Below are 17,101 nucleotides of genomic sequence, written 5' to 3'. Positions count from 1 at the left end.
CCTGCCAAATAAAGGGAGATTCTATAGCAGGAATTGTTAATGTAAAGAGTTCTGAAATTGGCTTAAGAGGATCAGTAAATACCCTGAATTGAATACAGAAAGGATTCATTTTATGTATTGTTTTTTGAACCAGAAATTATGAATATATGATTGGATGTGGTTATATTAGATAATGTAATATATTTTGTAGTGTTACGAACAAATAACTTTATTGTTTTAAGTTCTTTTTTAGAAATACTTGAAGTTTTATTTAATTGAGATGTTTCACATTTATAAATTATACTTGACTAATTCTGGAGACATTTAAGTAAGTCATATGCTTCCAGTTTTCAAAGAATGGCCCAATCCTGGAAAATGCCATTCACCTATTCTTGCTAGTCCACCCTTTTAAATAATGACATATATTTTTAAGCTAGGAGGTAAAAAATAATCTATCTGTATGGAATCTGATGTAAAGATGGAAAAGGTGTGATAACTTTCCTCATCAGTCATAAGGGGCACAGCTGACACTCCTATAACAAAAGACAGGTTAACAAGATAAAAGCATAACAGATTTATTTAATCAAAGTTTTACCCTCCATGGGAGCCTTCAGAAACGAAGTCCCAAAGACCCAAGGAAAACTGTCTATATTTGTGATTAGGTTCAATGAAGAATGGACAGTCATGTAGAAATGTCATTGGACAAACAGTATGGTAATGGTAGTAGCTAAGTGGGGAAAACCCAGCAAGGCCTGTTTGTTCAGATTTTTCTTGGCTTCTCTGTATCACCTCCTCCTCTAGTGTACCAGCCGGGAGTCGTATGGAATGAGGGTCTTCAGGGAGGAAGGGAAAGTGACCTTTCTAGATTTATGTCTCTTTGTAGGGAAGAAGGGTTCTAGTTTGTAATATACTGCCCAGGGGAAGAGGAATTCTGGTTTCTATGACTTCTTCAAGGGAGAAGGAGGAGCAGGAGGTGGTCAGACCAGAGAGCTTTACTTCTGAGGTCCTCCACACTCCTTTAATTCAAAGTAATCAGCCTGCCAAAGTGCGATATTTTGGGGTATTGTGTTCTGAGCCCCAATACTGGCAATATGTTGCCTGATTACCTAAATTAGTGGTACAACTTACACTTAAAAGATTTTTGTGCAAACAGACACTGATTGGTTATTCTGAAGATGTGGTGTGTAAAAGTTGGAAGCTTCCCGTGTTTTTTTTTTTTTTTTAATGAACAGTGCAAAAACTTGTTACATGAGGAATATCAATATCTTAAGGTGTGGTGTGTAAAAGTTGAAGGAGTTTCCAGTGTTTTTTTAATGAACAGTGCAAAAACTTGTTACATGAGGAATATCAATATCTTAAGGTGTGGTGTGTAAAAGTTGAAGGAGTTTCCAGTGTTTTTTTAATGAACAGTACAAAAACTTGTTACATGAGGAATATCAATATCTTGTTAAATGCTGCACACCTCCCTCATGTTTCATTTTATGTCTCTTCTCCAAATGTAAGGAAATTAGATAAATATCTTTTTTTTGGCAATGAAAGTATCTTCTGCTCTACTGAGTAACCTTTCTTTACCCCATTCTCCTCTCCCTTCCAACTCTTACCATTTTTAACCCCTTATAATTCTGAAAATTCCACTTCAGCAGTCTTTTTAAGTCCCTTTCTCTAATGATTGTGAACTTTTTAGTTGCCTTAAATTCTTATCTCCTCATCTTCCTCAGCCCTCTATAAAAAAATAGGTGAATTTTATGTAAATTTCTTCATCTAAGTCTCACCAATATGTAGGGCAAATGAGATAACTGTCGTAGATGACAAAAAAAAGTGTTTAACCAAAGTGTTTAAGTCAGCTGTGAAAACAGAAACTAGAAATTATGTAGGCTGGGCTCAAGTAATATGTTCCCTCTTCTGAGTAACAGTTATCACAGTATTCAGTTTGTCACCAAAATTCCTGACTTTATGGACAGGAGTAGAACTAATTCTTCTGTTTCTTATACTTCCCAAGGAAGCTGACTTTATGGACACTGTTGGTTTTTCCCTCTGCAGGGCCCATACTTTGTGAAGGCTGGGATCTTTCAACCCAACCTCCACTGGAGGTGAATAAGGATCATTTCCACCAGTAATGGTGGTCTCATCACCCTTCCCCCCAACTTACTGTGGAAGCAAGACTCTTGGTCAGTAGGAGTTGGAGGCGAATTCTGCTGTGGAGCTGCTCAAAATGTTTTCTCAGTAATAGTAAGAAATTCTGGGAGGAAGAAAATGTCTCATGTTTTGGATATTGTTACATGAAACAACCCTGATCCTCCAGTTCCTATCTGTAAGATCAGAAATTGTGATTGCTGTCATCCAGGATTTTTGATAACTAATATATGTAAGACATTTGGAAGAGTATCCAACACATAGTAGACATATGACAGATTACATTCCTCTCTTTCCACTGCATAGAATCAGTGTGCTTGAAATATTTGCCTCTTAGCCTATAAGCTTCTAGCCAGCATATTGTTTATGGATCTCTCATAAGCCTACCTACAACTTATTTGTCTCTGGCAGGACTACTTCTTACTTTCCATTTAGAAAGCAAGTCCATTCCAGAGAGTTAGTTTCTTCATAAAAGTAGGCATGATGCAGGTAAATAACCTAAAATATTATCTTGCACACAGGAGATGTAAACAGCAATGTTACTGTATTTTGTTCTTGTCCATATCTTTAAAATAATAGTGCTATTCTCCATAGTCTTTAAAATTTGTTTTAATATTTTCTTTTGCTGCCAGTCTCCGGATTCCATTGTTCTTTCTAATTGCCGAAATGTTTAGCCTTAAAACTTTTTGTAGAGTCAGGTCTTGGATAGTTCTCCCCCACAGTTGCTAAGCTTAACCTCTTGATCACAGCTGTAAGACTTTGTCCCCACCATCTCATGGGATTCTGAGTAAACGCAAATTCCATGCTCTTGTTTTTATATAATTGACTCTCAGCTCATAAGGACTCACATACAAACTTGTAACACAAGAGATACTGTGATGAGAGGATATGTATGTGTGTGTTTTAACCCGTCTCATGTTACATATTTTTGTGAAAAGGATTTATTATCAACAGTCAGAATTTGAGATTTTTATATTAAGATTTCCAAGTTTCCTTTTTTATTTATTTATTTTTTGAGACAGGGTCTCACTCTGTCACCAGGCTAGAGTGCAGTGGCACAATCACAGCTCATTTCAGCAATCCTCCCACCTCAGCTTCCCAAGTAGCTGGAGCTACAGGCACACACCATCATGCTCAGCTAATAAATTTTTTTTTTTTTTTGGATAGAGCTGGGGTTTTGCCGTGTTGCCCAGGCTTGTCTCTCAAACTCCTGGGCTCAATCAGTCTGCCTGGCTTGGCCTCCCAAAGTACTAGGATGACAGGCATGAGCTGCCACACCCAGCCCAATTTTTCTTTATTTAATAGACTTTATTTTTACTGTAGTTTTATGTTCACAGCAAAATTAAAAGGCAGAAGATTTCCCCTATACCCCCTGTCCTCTCCAACTCTTCTTTTAAAATGGAAAATCTGGAGAGGTTGGTTTCCACATAGCAACATTTGCTTCAAGCTGAAGAGTAGCTGTCTCCTTTGCTGGGCTGCCCACTACCCATTTCACCAGTTTGCAATTCACTCCCTGTTAGACTATAAGCAGCTGCCTTCTTTAATGTATATTACCTAGTTCGTGTAGTTATTTGGTACTAAAACTTCTTTATGGAAGGAAATAACATTAACTTGTTGCAATAAAAAATTCTACAAGCATCTGTTATCCTTAGCCCATTGAAGCTACAGAAATCTACAAAATATCAACATTTAGGCTCTATAAATGCACTTTGACCTCTATATAGTGAACTTTAAAATGATGTGTATCAAACAATCCTGTAATTAAGTGAAAACTTTAATTTGACACATTAAATTATATTGTCTATTTGTAACGAGTGATTAAGAGGTATAATTGCAGAGCATATGATGCAATAAAACATGGTACCATTTAAGAAATATCATACAGCTCAAGTGCTGTCTTCAGTTAATTTTCTCATTAGAAATATTAGTCTGTAACTGCTTTAAAAAAAAGTTAGGATGAGGCAGTCATTTCTCCATTGCTAGTTAAATCAGCCACATCTGCCCCTCCTCCCAACCTGAACTCCTTCCAAACCATTTCTACTGTTTGCTCACCTAAGCCGAAAACCTGTGCCCTCTTCCATTTCCATTCGGTCTTCCATATCTACTACCATGAGATTCTAACAGTTCTCTCTGCCACCAGCCTTGTTCCCTCTATCTTTTCTTCCACATTGCTGCTAGAGTAGTCTTTCTAAAATTCAAATTTGACCGTGTCACTCCTTTCAGTAGTATCCTAACTCTTGTCAAAAAAAGGCCAGCCACCTTAACTTGATTCCTGGTTGTCACAGAAGGTGGTGATGTGACTGGTGGAAACATATCAACAAACAAAGTAACGTTTTATATATGGCAAAGGCTGTGGAGAGTTTTAGAGAACTGTATCTGAAGCTTTTCTGATAGTGTTTCTCCATTTAAAATGTACACTTTATTTCCTTGATTCACTTTTCTGAGTATTAACACTTGTAAATGTAACCCAGATATTACTAGGTTACGTTCATTCTTCTGTGTTTTCATAGCTCTTTGTACATCTCAGTCGTTATCATGTATTCTATTAAAAAAATATAAAGTAAGTGGTCCATGTCACACAGATTTAGAAAACTAGGCCAGGCGCGGTGGCTCAAGCCTGTAATCCCAGCACTTTGGGAGGCCGAGACGGGCGGATCACGAGGTCAGGAGATGGAGACCATCCTGGCTAACACGGTGAAACCCCGTCTCTACTAAAAAAAAAATACAAAAAACTAGCCGGGCGAGGTGGCGGGTGCCTGTAGTCCCAGCTACTTGGGAGGCTGAGGCAGGAGAATGGCGTGAACCCCGGGGGCGGAGCTTGCAGTGAGCTGAGATCCGGCCATTGCACTCCAGCCTGGGCGACAGAGCGAGACTCTGCCTCAAAAAAAAAAAAGAAAGAAAAAAAAGAAAACAAACGCAATTTATTTTAGAACTTCTCAAAGTCTTTAATGTGCTAAAGTGGATCAGTATTCTCCAGGAGACAGCTGTAGTATGAAGGATTTTCCAAATAACTGAACCATTTTGGAAGCTGTTTTAAATTTCCAGTTTCTAATTTTTTCATTCTTATATCAACTGTGTATGTATGTGTGTGTGTGCAAGTGCTATTTTCTTTTGTTTTCTGAGGATATTAATTACATAAATTTACAATCATCTTGTCTTTGCTCTGTTAACTGTTTCCTTGAGTTTTTATGTTTTAGTTTCTTGAATTTGGTGCATAGTTTGCATGGTTTTGTTTTATTCAAACCTTTATGACATTCTTATTTCTGTATTTGAGGTTCCCTCTTGACTTGTTTGTGAATACTTACTCTGTTTACCATAGTCTGCTTCTGGTGATGAAGAATAAGAATGAATCCTTAGGCTGGGCAAGCTGATAGTTATCTTCTGGAAAAGGAGGCTTCCTGGGGAGTCAGTAGCTTCCATGGGATTAATAACTTCCTGAGGAGTCTGGCCTAGCTTAGAGGCTATCTCTGTGTTAATCTGAGTGCAAATATTACTGTTGTTTACCAGTAACAACCTGGCAACAAACTAGGAAAAGAGGCTGGTTCCCTAGCCTACCTGCTGCTCCACAGATGTCACCCTGTTCATTCATTACTCTGAGAAATGCTCCTGACCTGCCCTCTTCCCCCCAAACTCTTGGTTTGCATTGACTTGGTTCAAGGGCTTAGAGGACCCTCAAACTCCTCCAGACTTTATATTGGTCTTATATTTTGGATTGTGATTGTTTTCCTTGTTGACTTTCTTTTTCTTTTCTTCTTTTTTAATGTTCACTTGTTTCCTTACATTTAATCCTTTCTGTTTGTCAGTTTCCTCAAAATTTATCTGTACATGGTAGTTTTTGCTTTTCAGCACTGTTTCAGGTTTGCTTTTTAAAAATCTGATCGCAAGTATCCCATAAATATGTATAACTATTATGTATCTGTAATAATTAAAAACAAAAAAAGTTTTTTTAAAATCTAAATCATGGAGATTTGGATAGGATGTTTGTCTGTCTGTTCTCCATCTATTTTAAGCACTTGAATCTTTTATTTGCAAGATTCACCCATAAACATTACTTGAGTTACCCAACACTAAGGGAAATGCATGACATCATTATCTTGAATTGGTCTTTTTAGTAGCTTGAGTTTCGCATCACACTGTATGCTCATTCCGAGCACAAACCACCCCATATTCATCTCTGTATTTCCGTTTCCTTGCAAGTTGCTGGATATATGGTTGGTGTTCAATTAAACTGAGTCTTATGAAATCAAAGTTCATACAAAATATAAACTAAGTGGGCCAGGCGCAGTGGCTCACTGAGCGCCTATAATCCGAGCACTTTGGGAGACTGAGGTGGGTGGATCACCTGAAGTCAGGAATTCGAGACCAGCCTGGCCAACATGGTGAAACCCCATCTCTACTAAAAATAAAATATTAGCCAGCCATGGTGGCAGGTGCCTGTAATCCCAGCTACTCAGGAGGCTGAGACAGGAGGCGGAGGTTGCAGTGAGCTGAGATCACGACATTGCACTCCAGCCTGGGCAACAGGAGTGAAACTTCGTCTTAAATATATATGTGTGTGTGTGTATATGTATGTGTATATGTATATGTGTGTATGTGTATAGATATGAACAAAGTGATAAATTATTGTTTATTCTGTAAAAGGAAGCTTAACCATAACTAATGCCTCAATTGCATTTTTAAATCTTTTAAAATTGATACATGATAGGTGTACAAACACTAGGTCTTATTTCTTTTATCAACTGTATATTTAAACTCACTAATTTCGTTTCCCCTCCTGTTTACCCTTCCCGGTGTCTGGAATCATCAGGCTACTTTCTTTCTTTGTGGATCTATCTCCTTTTTTAGCTTTCACGTATGCAATGTTTGTCTTTCTGTGTTTGGTTTATGTCACCTAACATAATGACTTCCAGTTCCACTCACGTTGCTGCACGTGACAGGATTTCATCCTTTTTTCTGGTGGGATAATATTGCCTTGTGTATTATGCCATATTTTCTTTATCAGTTTTTGGCTGTTGTGAATAGTGCTGCAGTAAACGTGGGAGTTCAGCTATCTCTTTGATATTTTTTTCTTTATTTTGGCAATATACCCAGTAGCAGAATTGCTGAATCATATGGTAGTTTCAATTTTTTTTTTTTAAGGTTCTAAAGGTGCAGAGATATTGTTAGTCTTTTGAGGAACCTCCGTACTGTTCTCCATAGCAAACTCCAAATTAGTTGTACTCATTTACATTCCCACCAGCAGTGTATCAAGGTTCCCCTGTCTCCACATCCTTGCCAGCATTCGTTGTTGCCTGGCTTTTTGGTAAAAGCCATTTTAACTGGGGTAAAATGATTTTTTTTTTCTTTTTTGGAGACAGAGTCTCACTGTGTTGCCCAGACTGATCTGGAACTCCTGGGCTCAAGCAGTCCCACTTCAGTCTTGTACGTAACTGGGTTTATAGGCACACGCCACCACACCCTGGATGCTGCGTTTGAGGAATGTTTGTTGAGATCTTTTGCCCATTTTTAAATCACATTATTTGTTTTTCTGCTTTTGAGTTGTTTGAACTCCTCATGTATTCTGCTTATTAATCCCTCGTCAGATGGATAGTTTACAAATGTTTTCTCCCATTTTTAGGGTTGTCTCTTCACTTTGTTGATTGTTTCTTTGCTGTGTAGGATTTATTTATTTATTTATTTGTTTGTTTGTTTGTTTGTTTGAAATGGAGGTTCGCTTTTGTTGCCCAGGCTGGAGTGCAATGGCGCCATCTCGGCTCACCACAACCTCCACCTCCCAGGTTCAAATGATTTTCCTGCCTCAGCTTTCTGAGTAGCTGGGATTAGAGGCATGCACCACCACGCCCGGCTAATTTTGTATTTTTAGTAGAGACAGGGTTTCTCCATGTTGGTCAGGCTGGTCTCAGACTCCTGACCTCAGGTGATCTACCCACCTTGGCCTCACTCTGTAGGTTTTTAGCTTGATGTAATCCCATTTATCTGTTTCTGCTTTAGATGCCTGTGCTTTTGAGGTCTTACACAAAACTTATTTGCCTGGAACAATGTCCTGAAGCGTTTCCTCAATGTTTTCTTCTAGTAGTTTCGTAGTTTCAGGTCTTAGATTTAAGTCATTAATCGATTCTTACTTGATTTTGTGCATGGTAAGCGATAGGGTCTAGTTTTATTCTTCAGCGTATAGTTACCTGGTTTTCCCAGCACCATTTATCGAAAACATCATCCTTTCTCCATTATATGTTCTTGGTGCTTTTGTTGAGATGAGTTGGCTGTAAATTATATTTGGGTTCCTTGTTTTGTTCCATTGGTCTGTGTGTTTGTTTTTAGGCCAGTACCATGTGATTTGGTTACTATAACTTTGCAGTAAATTTTAAAGCCAGGTAGTGTGATGCCTCCAGCCTTGTTCTTTTTGCTCAGTTGCTTCAGCTATTCAGAGTCTTGTGGGTCCATATAAAGGTTAGGATTTTGAACAGTGGAAACACATGGACACAGGGAGGGGAACATCACACACCAAGGCCTGTCAGGGGGTGGGGGGTCTAGGGGAGGGATAGCATTAGGAGAAATACCTAATGTAGGTGACGGGTTGATGGGTGCAGCAGACCACCATGGCACATGTATACCTATGTAACAAAACTGCACGTTCTGCACATGTACCCCATAACCTAAAATATAATTTTTAAAAAATTAGGATTGTTTCTGTTTCTGTGGTTAATGTCATTGGTATTTTGGTAGGGATTGCACCAAATCTGTAATTTGCTTTGGGTAGTATTGTCGTTTTAAGAGTACTTATTCCTCCGGCCACAAGCATGGAATATCTTTCCATTTTTTTTGTACATGTTCTCTTCAGTTTCTTTCATCAGTGTTCTATAGTTTTCCTTGTTTAGATCTTTCACTTCTTAGGTAAAATTGTTTCCTAGGTATTTTATATTCTTTGTAACTATTGTAACTAGGATTACTTTTTTCTTTAGATTGTTCATTGTTAGCGTATGTAAATGCCACTGATTTTTGTATATTAATTTTGTATCCTGCAACTTTACTGAATTGGTTTATCAGTTCTAACAGGTTTTTTTGTTTGTCTGTTTTTTTGGTGGAGTCTTTGGGTTTTTCCAATCATAACATTATGTCATCTGCAAACAAGGCAAATTTAACTTCTGTTTTCCATTTTAGATGCCCTTTATTTCTATCTCTTGCCTAGCTGCTCTGGCCAGGACTTCCACTATTATATTGGATAGAAACTTGAAATTGGGCGTGCTTGTCTTGTTCTAGATTTTAGAGGAAAGACCTTCAGTTTTTCCCCATTCACTATGATGTCAACTATGGTTTGTCATATATGGCCTTTATTATTTTGATGTATGTTCCTTCTATACCCAGTTTGATGAGGGTTGTAATCACAAAGGATTTTATCGAGTGCTTTTTCAGCAACTATTGAAACAATTATATGGTTTTTGTTCTTGGTTCCATTCATGGATATATCACATTTATTGATTTGCATATATATTGCACTGTCCTTGCATTCCTGGGGTAATCCCACCTGATAATGGTGAATGATCTTTTTAATGGTTTGTTGAATTTGATTTGCTAGTATTTTGTTCAGGAGTTTTGCATGTATGTCAATTTGTAATATTGGCCTGTAGTTTTCTTTTTTCTTGTTTCTTTGGGTAATGCTGCTCTTGTAGAATGAGTTTGGAAGTAGTCCCTCTTAAGTTTTTTTGAAGCATGAGTAGAATTGTTATTAGTTCTTTAAATGTTTGGTAGAATTCACCAGTGAAGCTATGAGGTCCTCAGCTTTTCTTTGATAGGAGACTTTGTTATAGCTTTAATCTCATTATTATTAGTTTATTGAAGTTTTCTATTTTGTCATGGTTTAATCTTGGCAGGTTGTGTATGTCCAGCAGTGCATTCCTTTCTTTTAGGTTTTCCAGTTTTTTAGCATAGAATTCATAGTAGTGTCTAGTGATTATAGTTCTGTGGTCTCAGTTGTTGCATCTCCTTTTTCATTCTGACTTCATTTATTTGGGTCTTCTCTCTTGGTTCATCTAGCTAAACGCTTGATGATTTTGTTTATCCTTTTTTTTTTTTTTTTTTTTGAGACGGAGTCTCGCTCTGTCGCCCAGCTGGAGTGCAGTGGCCCGATCTCAGCTCACTGCAAGCTCCGCCTCCCGGGTTCACGCCATTCTCCTGCCTCAGCCTCCCGAGTAGCTGGGACTACAGGCGCCCACCACCTTGCCCGGCTAGTTTTTTTTTTTTGGTATTTTTTTAGTAGAGACGGGGTTTCACCATGTTAGCCAGGATGGTCTCAATCTCCTGACCTCGTGATCTGCCCGCCTCAGCCTCCCAAAGTGCTGGGATTACAGTTGTTTATCTTTTCAAATAACCAACTTTTCATTTTCTTGATCTTTTATGTTACTTTTTAGTGTTAACTTGATTGATTTCTGCTCTGCTATTTATATTTTTTCTCCTTTTAAGTTTGGTTCTTGCTTCTCTAGTTCATTGAAGTGCATAGTTAGGTTGTTTATTTGAAGTCTTTCTGCTTTTTTAATATAGTCATTTATTGATATAAACTTTCTTGTTTGTACCACTTTTGCTTTATCCCATATATTTTGGTGTGTTCTATTTGCATTTTCATTTGTTTGAAGAATTTAAAAAATTTCCTTCTTAATTTCTTTGTCGACCCATTGGTTGTTCAGCAGCATGTTTAATTTCCATGTGGTTGTGTAGTTTCTGAAGTTCCTCTTGTTATTGGTTTCTAATTTTATTCCATTGTGGTCAGAAAACACACTTGATATGATTTCTGATTTCTTTGAATTTGTTCAGACTTGTTTTGTGGCCTAAGATATGTTCTGTTCTGGAGAATGTTTCATGTGCTGATGAAAAGAACATATTCTGCAGCAAATGAGTGCAGTGTTCTGTAAATGTCAATTAGGCCTATTAGGTCCAACGTGAAGTTTAACTTTGGTGTTTCTTTATTGATTTTCTGTCTGGGTGATCTTTGCATTACTGATAGTAGGGTGAAAGTCCCCTATAGTTATTGTATTGCAATCTGTCTTTCTCTTTAGGTTCATTAATGTTTGCTTTATGTACTTTGGAGCTCTGGTTTTGGGTGCATAGATATTTGTAATTGTTATATCTGTTTGCTGAATTGACCCCTTTATCATTTTGTATAGTGACCTTTGATTCTTTTTATAGTCTTTGACTAGTAGTCTCTTTTATTTGATGTAAGTATAGCTACTCCTGCTCCTTTTGGTTACCAGTTGCATGAAATATCTTTTTCTACTCCTTCAATCTCAGTCTACATGTGTCCTTGTATGTGAAGTGGGTTTCTTGTAGGCAACATATTCTTGGGTCTTGTTGCTTTATCCATTCAGCAACTTCATGCCTTTTAATTGGAGAATTTAGTCCATTACGTTAATTATTGGTAAGTAAGGACTTCTTCCGTTTTGTTGCTTGTTTTCTGATTGTTTTTAATCTCCCCTCTTCCTTTCTTACTGTCTTCCTTTGTAGTTAAGTGACTTTCTTTGGTAGTATGTTTTAATTTGTTGCTTTTTTATTTTTCGTGGATCTACTATAGGTTTTTGCATTGTGGTTTTTATGAGGCTTACAAAAAACTTATATGTAACAAGTTATTTCAAAGAGACGATAGCTTAGATCACAAGAAAAAGAATAGAAACAAAAACTATTTATGCCTTAACTCCTTCTCCCCAACATTTTGACTTTTAATTGTCTCAATTTACAGATTTTTATGTTATCTGTCTCCTAACAGGTTGTCGTAGCTATTGTTGTTTTTGATAGATTTGTGTTTTGGGCCTCATACCAGAGTTATAAGTGGATTGCACACCATAATTACAGTATTAGAGAATTCTGGGTTTCTCTGTGTACTTAATTTTACCAGTGGATTTCATGCCTCCAGATGCACGTTTCTCTTTGCACGTTAATGTTTTTTTCTTTCAGACTGATGAACTCCCTTTAGCATTTCTTATAAGATGGGTCTTGGGGTGAATTCTCCATGCTTTTGTTTGTGTGGGAAAGACTTTGACTCTCCTTCATAGTTGAAAGATAACTTTGCTGGATACAGTATTTTTGGATGGCAAGTTTTTGTTTGCTTGTTCATTTGTTTTTTCCTTTCAGCATTTGGAAAATGTTGTTCCACTCCCTTCTGGCCTGTATGGTTTTCATTGAGAAGTCTGTTGCCAGGCAAATTAGAGCTCCTTTTTATGTTGTTTCTTTTCTCTTGCTGCTTTTAGGATTCTCTGTTTCTGCTTCACCATTGAGAGCTGATGATTACATGCCTGGGAGTAGGCTTGTTTGTGCCAAATTTGTTTGGTGTATCTGACCTTCCGGTACCTGGATATTTATGTCTGTCTTAAGCTTTGGAAGTTTTTCTGTGACTATTTCTTGGAATAAGCTTTCTACCCATTGTTCTGGCTCAACTTCCTTTTGAACACCAGTAATTTTTAGATTCGGTCTTCTGAGGCAGTTTTCTCTATTTTGTAGGTGGTCTTCATTTCTTTTCAGTCTTTTTTCTTCTTTCTCTGTGTGTTTTCTAATAACCTGTCTTCAGGCTTACTGATTCTTCTGCCTAATCCATTCTGCCCTGCAGAGCCTCTAATATATTTCAGTTCAACAAACATATTTCTCAGTTCCAACATTTCTGTTTAATTTTTTATTATTACTTAAATCTGTTTGTTAAATTTCTCTGGTAAATTTCTGAATTTTTTGTTTTATCTTGGCAATCACTGAGTTTGCTTAAAACTCATTTTAAATTCTAGTTCAGAGAGCTCACATATTATTATCTCATTAAGGCCAGTCATTTGTTCTTTGCTTTGTCCACTTAGGGAAGTCAGGCTCCCTGTTTGCTCTTGTTTCCTGTGGATGTGCATCTATGTCTTTACTTTGAAGAATTAGTTGTTTATTCTGGTCTTCTCTCTCTGGCTTGTTTTGGTTTTATTTAATATATTTGCTTAAAGACTCTTTACTTTTAGGTTGCTACCTCCTTTTTGGTTCTCAGTGGCACTTTAAACCCAGATTTGCCTTGGCTCTAGTAAATACTTGGAGCACTGCCCATCTCTAATGGGGGAGCTCCCAAAGGGGATATCCCAACAGTGTGGGAAGGCTGGCAAAGGGTTCCTGCCCAGGGCATCTGTGGAATATATCTCCTACAACATGGAGCTGCTGAATAGGCACTCTGATTTGGTATTTTCTTTGGCTCCAGACAGAGCAGTTTTCAGGGTTGAGGATGGTAGTCTTGACTCTCCCCTTTGTCTCTGACCATCCTCAGGAATATTTCTCCCTTCAGTCCTGTGATGCTTCCTTTGAGTTGAGGCAGGGATGAGTCTCCTGCCAGGGAACCAAAATGATGGGGAAGCTGATTGTCCACCTCGGTCTTACTTTTTCCTGTGTAGAAACTGCGAGTTGAGGGGAAATTTTTCTCATGCTTGGTGCTGGGAAGATTATGGGGAGAGTCATCACACATATGGAAGTCCAGTTCTCTTACCATCTGCTCGGAGTTTTTTCACTTCTCTGTGGCCCTGAGAAGTGACTGATCCTCATATTTGAGTTCTGGGATGCTGGTGTTAATCTTAGTGTTATGTATTTGTTGTTTTCTGTGACATTAAGTGAAGCCAGCTTGCTTCTATGACACCATTTTGGAAATTGAAATCTCTATTGCATATTAAGATCTATTTGTTTCCATTTGGGGGACTATCAAAGAAATGAGGATGCCAATTAATCTGTATTCTTATTAACAAAATTATATATTATTACAGCTTTATTTAGCCCCAAAAAATTCAGAGCCACTGAGGTAAAACCATAGTAATTCTTCTCCCAGAGAAACTAGAAAATGAAATTATTAATTTACAGGTCATTTAAATTTTCTCTTGTGGTGTGATTAAAATATTACTTTAAAACATATGTGTCTGTATTTACATTGTAAATAGTACCACTGTCAGCATAAAGATAAGGCTTTAAGGATGTTTATCAAAGCATGGTTTATAAGAGTAAAAACTGCAAACGAGCTAAATATCTAATAGTAGAAAATAGCTTAAATAATAGTATGACCATATACTAGAAAATTATGCAGCCATTAAAAATGATATTGTAGGCCAGGTGCGATGGCTCATGCCTGTAATCCTAACACTTTGGGAGACCAAGGCAGGCGGATCATGAGGTCAAGAGATTGAGACCATCCTGGCCGATACGGTGAAACCTTGTCTCGACTAAAAATACAAAAATTAGCTAGGTGTGGTGGCTCGCACCTGTAGTCCCAGCTACTCGGGAGACTGAGCCAGGAGAATCGCTTGAACCTGGGAGGCAGAGGTTGCAGTGAGCCAAGATCTCGCCATTGTACTGCAGCCTGATGACTGGGTGAAACCCTGTCTCAAAAAAAAAACAAGAAAAGAAAAGATACTGTAAAATAACATTTACTGATTTGGAAAGATAATCACAATTGAGTGAGAAAAGAGTAACTTACAAAATTGATGGACCGTGTAATTATGTTTTTATTTTAAATAAGGCTATGAATGTACAAAGAAGTTTAGAAGATTATACAGCAATATGTTAACAGTGGTTTTTTGGTAATAACTTTAATGAGAATGAATGTTTTGGAGTAAGTTTTTAAAAAGTTATTAAAGTAGCAACATATTCAAAATCACGTTTGTGATGAATATTCAGGGAATTATTCCTGTTTTAATTAAGTAAAACAATTACGTATCAGTTGTTTTATCTAATGTAGCTAATCAAAATGCATTTCTAGATTGCTGTGATTGACTTGTTTTGGAATTTGATTAAGTATTAATATTTTAAGTATCACCTTCTGTTATTTGTGATACCTAGTTTGTGAAGAAAACTCATAAAAAAATTTTAGTAACTGTCAACATTACTGGAGAAAATGAATTGGACATTTTTAACCAATTATTTAAGTAAAACTTTTTAAATCTATTTTAATATGTTTTCAGTGAAAATTTTCTGTAAAAATCTAAACAGTGTCTAAAAAACTGAGGAGTTAAAACTTCTTTGGAAGGCCAAGGCAGGCGGATCACTTGAGATCAGTTCGAGACCTCGAACTCCATGCCTAGCCAGCATGGCAAAACCCCTTGTCTAAAAAAAAATATATATATATATATATATATAAAAATAACTGGGCATGGTGGCATGCACCTGTAGTCCCAGCTACTCACGACGCTGAGGCAAGAGAATTGCTTGAACCCAGGAGGCAGAGATTACAGTGAGCCAAGATCATGCCACCACCTCCAGCCTGGGCGACAGAGCAAGACTCCGTGTCAAAAAACAAAAAACTTTTAACACTGTAAATCTAGAGAGGGACCAACTTGCATGTTCTAAATGCCTGTTTAATAATAGCTAACGTTTATTGAATACTTACTTGCCCAGTACTATGTTGGGGGATTTACATGCATTATTTTGCATAATCTAACAAATCTTTTAGTTAGACAGATTTTTTTTTTTAACATCTCCCTTTCCCATTTGAGAGAAAAGGCTTAACTTACCCTTGACAGTAGATAAATAGCAAAGACACGATTGGAACCCTGGAAGCCTGACTTGAGAGGCAATGCACTTAATCACTAAGATGCTCTACTTGGCTTTGAACTGGTGGATGCTTTTGTGACCACTGTTTATTTCCTTGAGCAGTGACCTCTTCAGGTTCTGAATAATGTAGAGGAATAAAAAACTTAGCCCATTCTATTGATTATGTGCTTTTCATACGAGGGAGGAGGTTTTTCAGTCTAAACCTAATTCCCAAAGAAAAACTTCAAGAAAAATTGTTCAAGTCCTAATACTGAGTATCCACTTGAGTCTTTTCTTAATTGTTACTTCTAAATGATAACTCCATTCCTTAAGATATCAGAGAGGAAAGCTTATCTATGTCTACAGTTTTTCTGTAGCTCCATCCCAACATTTTTGAATCTTTGAAGCTATCTTAAGATTTATATATCCTAGAGGCTGGGGTTTTATCAAAGGACCAAAAATGGAGGGAAATAGAGGTTTTATAAAGTTGTTACAGGAAGCATCCAAAAGAACAAAAAGCAAATCGTTTTTCATATGCTAGGCCTTTGAAGGGTATTCATGCTTAAAGAAGTTTCATGTCCATTTCAATATTAAGCTTCCTCTGCAACCTCACCTCATTGACAATACTTAGCGTTTTCCCCCTTGGAAATATCATGAGTATTGGTTAGAATTCCAAGTGAGCCCCCAAAAGATTTGCTTAGTGTATTATAGTTGTAATAATGTATGCCTGCGAATAAAATAAAACAAAATTATGAATGTAGAATGTTAAAGTATCAGGGACTTACAAGCCAAGAATTATATTAGCTGCCAATACCAAAGACCCAAGAATGGTGGCTAAGACAAGATAAAAGTTTATTTTTCTCGCACTTAAAAGAAATTCAGAGTTTGACAATTTCATATTCATCAAGGACCCAAGCTACTTCTTTCTGTCTAACTTTCCTTAGTGCGTGGCTTCAATTCTCAGGGTCACTCATGGTACAGAATGGCTATTAGAAGTCTAGTTCCTAGATCCAAGGAGGAAGTAGAAGGAAGACAGGAAGGGCAAAATGGGCTCTTATCAGTTGTCTATTATTTTGTTACCTTTAAGATATTTTCCTATAATTTCTCCCTGCAAGTTTCCTGTACATTCTTTTGGCTGCGATTTAAGTCTATAGAAACAACTAGCTTATAAGAACTAACTAGAACATTGCTACCCAGAATAAAATCAGGCTTCTCTACTTAGAAAAAAGGGGATATTTGTTTTTGGAAAGCGGCCAGCATCCTCTGTCATAAGATTGTAGGACGCATCTCATCTCGACTTTTAAGTTCAAGCTGTTAAGACCCAGACTTCCCCAGCTGCCGATGTTGCTGGGTGGCGGCAGTTAAAACCCAGATGGCTTCCTGACCTGTAATAACCAGAGAGCACACAATTGCTTCTGCTAATGGTAAATTGGATGCAGTGATAATAAATGAGTCTAGCATTAATGAAGAGTTTTTTCTT

General features: G+C 37.3%; 1 protein-coding gene across 3 annotated transcripts in view; it reads left to right on the top strand.

Annotated features, from left to right (window-relative positions):
* VPS37A (vacuolar protein sorting 37 homolog A (S. cerevisiae)) overlaps positions 1-17,101 on the top strand; it is a 49,590-nt gene that overhangs the window by 2,651 nt on the left and 29,838 nt on the right. The gene's annotated exons all lie outside the window — the stretch shown is intronic.

This window comes from Colobus angolensis, unplaced genomic scaffold, assembly GCF_000951035.1.
Source record: "Colobus angolensis palliatus isolate OR3802 unplaced genomic scaffold, Cang.pa_1.0 Scaffold14, whole genome shotgun sequence".
NCBI lineage: Eukaryota > Metazoa > Chordata > Mammalia > Primates > Cercopithecidae > Colobus > Colobus angolensis.
The sequence above is the reverse complement of the archived record's forward strand: the minus strand, read 5'-3'. Positions and strand labels throughout refer to the sequence as shown.